This window comes from Marmota monax, unplaced genomic scaffold, assembly GCF_021218885.2.
Source record: "Marmota monax isolate L192 unplaced genomic scaffold, Marmota_monax_Labrador192_F-V1.1 WCK01_AAM20220418_F8-fsc00125, whole genome shotgun sequence".
Classification (NCBI taxonomy): domain Eukaryota; kingdom Metazoa; phylum Chordata; class Mammalia; order Rodentia; family Sciuridae; genus Marmota; species Marmota monax.
In genome coordinates this window covers 2,969,210-2,977,355 of record NW_026695235.1, presented here as the reverse complement: position 1 = coordinate 2,977,355, position 8,146 = coordinate 2,969,210, and positions in this window count along the sequence as shown.

Sequence of the window (8,146 nt, the reverse complement as noted above, 5' to 3'; positions counted from 1 at the left end):
ACCTCCAGCCCCTGGCAACCACCAATTTACTTTCTGCTGTGGATTTGCCTACTCTGGATATTTCCTATAAATGGAATTGTACCCCTCGTGGTACTTCCAGACAGAATTCTTTTATTTAGATAATATTTTTGAGTCTTACCCATATTACAATATGTATCGTTACTTTATTCTTTTCCATTGATGAATATTTTATTGTATGGATATATCATATTTCATTTATCCACTCATCAGTTTATGGACATAGGTCGTCTCCATTGGGGAGGTGTTATGAACAATGCTACTATGAACATTTGTGTACACGTTTCTGCATGAATGTGTGTTTTCATTTCTCTTGGGGATTACTTCCCAGTGGGATTGGCCTGCTTATTGATAACACTATGTTAACCTTTTGAGAAACTGTCAGGATGTTTTCCAAAGTGGTTGTATGGTTAATCACTTCTTATTTTTAAAGTTTCTCAGTGTTCCAGAGATTTGATTGCTATTCTATTAATTTTCTTATTGTTCTATGGTCTTATTTTCCTGTTTATTAATTCCATGTAGACTTAATTTAATATGTAGCAACAACCTATATACAGATTTTTCTCCAAATTCATAGCCAGTGACTTAAGAATCATTGTTGAGCAATTCTTAATCTCCTCATTGATATCTATTGCCTTCTTTTATGTATCAAGTATTTATATATAATTATAATTCTGAGTTTCTTATATTGTTCCATTGATTTTTTCATATATGTCTATATCAGGCCCACATTATTTTCATGATTGTTATTTTGGGTTTAATGACTCACATGCCAATATTCATTATCATTATTTATTTTTAGAATATTCTTTCTTTATTCTCATTTGAACTTCAAAATACTTATATCAAAGCCTTTCCAAAAAAAACCCAGTGTGGATTTCTTAAATAACCATTGTATTAGCTCTATAAATTAATCTGACCCAAGTTGTTATTTCTTTAATATTTAATTCTTCCACCTTGAAACATGTCCATTCTGTAGGAGAAATTTCAAAATAAAACTGGAAATACTTGGTGACTTGTTTGCTCCCTGGATTAAAAGAGAAAGAAGACTCAACATGTTTCTGGGGTTTGGGCTGAAGTGACAAGGAGAAGCTTAATATGAGCCAACAGAGTATTGCTAAGGCCATCAGAAAGAAGAGGAAAGGCTTTTGGTTTTTTTGTTTTATTTTTTTTTTCCAGTGTTACCTCAGAGGGCAGAAAAACAGCTTGTGTCTCAAAATTACCAGGAGATTAAGCCATACATAAGAAACCATTTTATATACTATAGCTCTCCAAAAATGATAAAAGCTGCCGTGTAAGGAGGTAAGCCCTTCATCCCTGGAAGCATTCAAACCAAAGAGGAATTACCAAGCGTCGAGGACAAAGCCCTCCTATTTCTAAGTGTGGGTTGAGTTTACTCTTCAAATGGAAATGACCTTTATATAACTGAAACAAGGGTCTAGAACTCATGGAGAAGACCAGGGTCAATTATTACACTTTAGACAGTGTCCAAAGGAAGGAGAAAGAGGAGCTGAAAGGAGAGAGAGGATGCGACCAATGAAGTAAGATAGACAATCGAAAAGAGCCATTGACTTATGGATGACAATGGAGTGCCCAGGAAAGGTGGGCCGATGGTCATCACCACTGAGAGGGAAAGTAGGTCAAGGTTTAGAAAGAGCCCCTATATTTGAAAAGCAAATCATGGGTTACACTGGAGACAGAAGGTCCTGTGGGTATATGTGACAGCCTAGTGGCTCTACAGAATCAAGCAACAGTGCATTTGTTTCAGGATGAGGAGTTGTTCCACCTCAGAAGTCCAGAGTCCTGACAGTAGAGATTAAGAGGTAGAAAGTACAGTAGATGCCTGACATGTATGGCTTTAATATCTGTGGTTCTTACAGTTTGTCATTGACCCGTATGGTCTAAGACATAGTAATTTGTAAATTTTGCCAAGACACATATTGGAAACACATCAGCTGAGAAACTGCTGTACAGCAGTGAGTCACTTATTTGGAGAGCAAAGCTAGCCAGCTGCCCAACATCTGTATCATATCATGCCTTTGTTATTCTCTACTAATCGCTGCCTATGCTGTAACAATCAGGAAGCAATAGAGACTCTGCTGTCTTGTGGATCCAGGTAAACTTAGACATAATGTTGATATAAAAGTGATATATGATGACAAATTACTTTGATGATGGAAAACCACCTGGTGTGGGGACTGGTGATATCATTTTTATGCTGCAGATATTGTTCTGTCCATTTAATGAGGAATTAAATAGGAGAGGTACTCCAAAAAGTGGGATTTTTAAAGCTCTTTGGGAACATTCCTTAAAATTATCAAGATTCCACTTATTGGAAGAGGTATGGCTATTGTTATAGAAGAAAAGCTGTGAGGAATTGGAAAGAGCTGGGTTTTAGCTCACAGGTGGAAGAATTTAATTTGGAACAGGGAATGAATAAAGAATGTGTCTTAGCCTGATTTGCCCAGAGGGTGGACCATAAGAAAAATATAAGCATACACATGAAAGTACTTTATAAAGGACAGTGGTCACAAGAAGCAGGAATGAAAGAGGGAAGCCATTAGAGACAGCACAGGGTACCTTACAGAACTGCTTGATCCCATGGATCACCAAGAAGCTGCATGACACACATCTCAGTACTTCCTGTCTGGGGTGAGAAAGGAGGAGGCATCTATTCATCAGCTTTAACCTTCGTCGGTCACAGAGTCCACTCCATTGAGACATTAAGCCCCCATCACTTCCCAATTGCACTTGTGAAGACACCAAAAGTCTGAAGGCACAGTGACAGCAGAAAAGCTTTAGTGTGGGAGGCAGAAAAAGCTGGCAGGTTGCCCCGACATGCAGCAGCCCTGACTCTTGGCAGAGCTGGTCACCACAGTGATTGCTGGAATAAAAGACAGATGTGTCTGACAGGATCAGAAATGGTGTATAAGAGGTGCCTGATCCGAGATGTCTATAGTTGAAGAAGTATTTTGGAGAGGAAAACCCTGAGGTGGCTCCTAATGTTGCCCAGTCATAGAAGATGCTAGTAACAATTTGGAGGCTGTTAAGTGGGTGGCAGTAGAGACCTCGGATGAGAACACAGGGAGAAGAGGTGTTGGAAACAGTGTTATTTGGAAAAAGATTTTAGGGACCAGCATGTTACCTAAGAATCCCAGTAGCTGCTAAAGTTTGAAAACACAGGAGGATTTGTACTTACCAGACATTATTTCTGCAAGAGAGGTTGGAGAAGAGGATGTCAATTTTCACTTTTATTTAATACAAAAGATGTAATTTTGAATGTGCTATAAGGAGCCTGTATTGTTTTTGTGATTATAAAGGAGGAGGAGGAGGAGGAGGAGGAGGGGGAGGAGGAGGAGGAGGAGGAGGAGGAGAAGGAGGAGGAGGAGGAGGAGGGGGAGGACAAAATTACCCAAGGACAAAGCTAGAATTCAACCCCACCACCTCCTGCCTCCACCTGGGATCGGGAGGTGTGGTTTATTAGTCTTCCCAACCAACACTCATTTTTGCTAAAGCAATTTTAAATTAAGTGACCTGGTTAACACAAAGAACAAATGGATGTAAATGCTTTTACAAGATAGGGAGATATGAAACCCAGGGTAAATGTTTAACATGCCACACACAAAGACCCAGTCATATTTCAGCAGCAACTGTTTGTTTGGCCTTCATGTTTCCAAGGAGGTACCTGCTTCCTCACAGCCTTTGCCTTTAGCCTAGTGCCCCACTCAGAGAGAGGTCCTGCAAGGCTTGAAGGCCGTAAATAGAGGATGACAAAGTAACACTCATAAGAGCTACCATGACTGAACGCCTGCTGTGTGCCCCGTGTATGCTCCATGTTTATGTTATCTATCTTAGCCCCTAAAATAAAGAAGTAGGTGAGATGGTACCAGCAGATTTCCACTTACCTTGGACTGGCCAGAACTAGCCACAGGGATGTTATTCATGGTTCTTGGTTGCTGAAAACAGAGTCTGTGATAGTTAACTCAAGCCAGCTAGGGGTGGTCTAAAACCTACACATAGGTCCTCCAGTCACTGGGAAAGCTCAGGAAATGAACTCTTGCCCAACTCTGAAAGTCATCCCATAGAATCAGGTCATCATGGGAACGGCTGTGTCTTCTACAGTCAGAGAGTTGCTGGATTGGAAGGCCACATTCTCCAACAGGAAGCTATCACCAAATCCTCATCTCTGGGGAAACGCAATATTTGTCACAACAAGGAAGTAACTCAATCAGAAAACTGTCCCCACCGAGCAGACCACACCACTTCTGCTGATTCCCCTGCTAACAACAACAACAACAACAACAAAGATGCTGGGGACTCTCTCCTCTTCCCATGTCTAGCTCAGATCCCACACACAGCCTCATGGTTCCTTCCCACAAATTCAGCTCCAAATCAATTATAAATGATTAAGAAAATTTAAATCAAATCTGAAACACCAGCTGCAGGGGACTCTGGTAAGCTGAACGTTAGACCCTAAGAGCCTCTAGAGCAGAGGAAAGCAAGAGAGAAAGGTGTTAGGACGGAGGCTGAGTATTCCAGACCATTGTAGGAGCCATAGTTGCTCCAGCAATTGTGTTGCTTGGTGCATGGTTGGCCAGCCTTCCCCTCCCCCATCCTCAGGCATCCCCAGTCATCAGAGCACATATATTATCTCATTGAGTCCCCACCTCAACCTTTTAACAAAGCAAGAGCAATGCCTCCCTTTACAGATAAGGAAGCTGAGGCTCATAAAGTTGAAACAATGTGCAAAGAAGTCACAATCAAGACTTGAACCAAGTTCCACGTCTCACATGATAGAATTTATGTTAGCTTTGCTGAAACTGAATGCCAGGGAAGTAGACTCTGTGTTCTCAAAGCCCCTTGTTCTGGCTACAATTCACTGGCTTTCAAAACGAGCCAACAACGCCCGGGACTCTCCTGTCTCCAAATCTTTGATCCAGCAATTTTCTTAATTGCTTGAGTTTCTTGATCCCCTGGACTACCTGAGAAGTCACTGTGTCAAACCAACTGAGTCAGAAATTGTCTTTTCCCCTACATCTGACCATGCAAGTCCTACCCCTCCTTAGGGCCCAGATCAAATGTTCTCTCTCCAAAAAGAGTTTTCCATTCTGACTGGAGTGAGATGAAATCTTAGAGTAGTTTTGACTTTCATTTCTCTAGTTGCTAGAGATGATGAACATTTTTTCATATGTTTGTTGATGGATTGTATTTCTGTGAAGTGTTCAGTTCCTTAGCTCATTTATTCATTGTGTTCTTTGTTTTGCGGGAGGTAAAGCGATTAATGCTCTATCTGAGGTATATGTGGTAAAGATTTTTTCCCATTCTGTAGGCTCTCTCTTCACATTGATGATTGTTTCCTTTTCTGAGAAGAAGCTTTTTAATTTGAGTCCATCCCATTTATTGCTTCTTGATTTTACTTCTGGCACTTTAGGAGTCTTGTTAAGGAAGTCAGGTCCTAAGCCAACATGATGAAGATTTGGGCCTACTTTTTCTTCTATTAGGCACAAGGTCTCTGTTCTAGTGCCTAAATCTTTGATTTACTTTGAGTTGATTTTTATGCAGAATGAGAGACAGAGGCTTAATTTTATTTTGCTACATATTTTTCCCAGCACCATTTGTTGAATAGGCTATCTTTTCTCACTTATCAAGAATACAAGCAATAATAAGTGTTGGCAAGGATGGGGGTGGGGAAAGTACACTCATACATTGCTGGTGGCATTGCAAATTGGTGCAACCACTATGGAAAGCAGTGTGAAGATTCCTCTGAAAACTTAGAATGGAACCACCATTTGACCCAGGTATCCCACTCCTCATTTTATACCCAAAGGACTTAAAATCAGCATACTACATTGATACAGCCAAGTCAATGTTTATAGTAGCTCAATTCACAATAGCTAAACTATTAAACCAACCTAGATGCCCTTAACAGATGAATGAATAAAGAAAATGTAGTACATATGAAGCCAGATTTAAAATTAGGTAGTCAGTGTAGTTAGGTATATCGGGTCTAATATGGAGTGAAATCTAAAATGGAGGCCATGTTGAGAATGAATTTCCGAAAAAGTTGAGCAACTCTTGGAATGTTAATAAAGCCCAGGAAACAGCCCCCAACAGATTTGAAGATAGCCCATCCCAAAGAAATGTTAATGAACAGCAAACTTGACTCTGAAGTGCCCAGATTACTTCTTTGGCCCACCTGTGTCCCAACCCTTCCCACCTACATTCCATCACCAAAAACTATAAAAAAGGGAACACATTCGCCCTTCAACGGATTCCATCTCTTGGGTCCCCTTCTTCCTCCGGGAGAAGTCTTTTCTGCTGTCCTTTAATAAACTTCTAATTTTCCACTCTGACCTTGCCTCTGCGTGCTTCTCTGGTGTTATTCTTCAACATTGGGGAAGCAAGGACTCGTCACCGGTCAACAACGGTAACACATATACACAAGGAATATTACTCAGCCATAAAGAAAAATGAAATTATAGCATTTGCTGGTAAATGAATGGTGCTGGAGAATATCATGCTAAGCAAAATAAGCCAAATCCAAAAAAACCAAAGGCTGAATGTTTTCTCTGATAAGCGGATGCTGATCCATAATGGAGAAGGGGGAGGATAGAGAAGAATGAAGGAATTTTGGATTATGCAGAGGGATTGAGGGGAGGGGAGGTGAGGTGTATGGGGATGGGAAGGACAATGGAATAAGCTGGACATTATTACCTATATACATGTATGGTTATACTACTGGTGTGACTCTGCACCATGTACAGCCAGAGGAAGAAATTGTGCTTCATTTGTGTACAATGTATCAAAAATGCATTCTACTGTCATGTATAGCTAATTAGAACAAACCAAAAATAAAAGTAACAAAAATTTGTTAAAAATTTTAAATTAAAAAAAAAGAGTTCTCCAGGGTCCCTGGCAAAGCACAACCCCACTTCCTCTCACACATTTCCACAATTAAATTATACAATTGCTTCGGGTTCCTTGAGGACAAGATCCTGGCATTCATCTCTGTGTCCCTTAAATCTCCTGGCACAGGGCAAGTGTGAAATAAAGACTCGATAGATGAGGAATGAATGAATGAACTTCCCCAGTGAGGTGCCCTCTTCTTTAGAATACTGGGTAATCTGCATCCAAGTAATATACATTAATTGATCTAGTCTCTTAGTGTTTTTAATTAGTGAACCTGTCCTCCATTACTACCATCCATCTGATTTCTCCCATATTAGTGAGCTCTCATTAGTTGCTCACAACTGGATGTTTGTACCCCATCCCCCAAAATTCATATGTTGAACCCTAATCTTCCATATGGGATTTTAGGAAGAGGTGATTAGGACAAAAGGGTGGAGCCCTCATGAATGGGATTAGTGCCCTCCAAAGGAGCTGAAGAAGAGTTCTCTCCCATCCTGAGAAGACACAGCTAGAAAACACTGTTCCCAGACACTGAATCTGTTGGTACCTTCATCCTGAATTTCTCAGTCTTCCAGAGTGCTGAAAAATAAATGTATTGTTTACAAGCCACCCAGTTTTGTTATTTGGTTGTAGCAGTGGCTACAAATGGACTTCTGGATTTGAACTAAAGCATCCCCCCTCCCATTTTGCCTTTATCATTCATTATGTTCATCAGTATCATTTATCATGTGTTCTTTTCCACTTTTAAATAAAAGAAGTAATTTTTTAAAAAAGCTAACTGTCCAGTCCAAATGCTAATGCTCATCTAAGCTCACTGTTTCTTTCTTTCTGTTTTTTTCTAATGAGTTAACTCTGTAAAAACCTACTGTATGATCAGGCAGTAAACACATTACTATTTAAAGACAAACAAAATCCATTAGTCCAAAAGAACTAAGCCATAAGTTAATGTAGAATGTATACAGAGTTTTTTTGTAATCTATTTATTTGTTTTGTGGTTTCTAACATTTAAGAAAATAAACTAAAAAAATAAAAAATAAAAAGAGAGAGAGAGAGAACAGAACGATATCCTTGAAGTTGAAATGAGTCCATTTTTTTCCCCTCGGAACAACCACAATAGGATGGTTTTTACACCAGGGCAGGCACTTAGCCTAAGAAACAATTCATCAGGCCAAAAAGAGTGGGAAAATCATGGAAGTAAAAGTATCAAGGAGTCTCCATA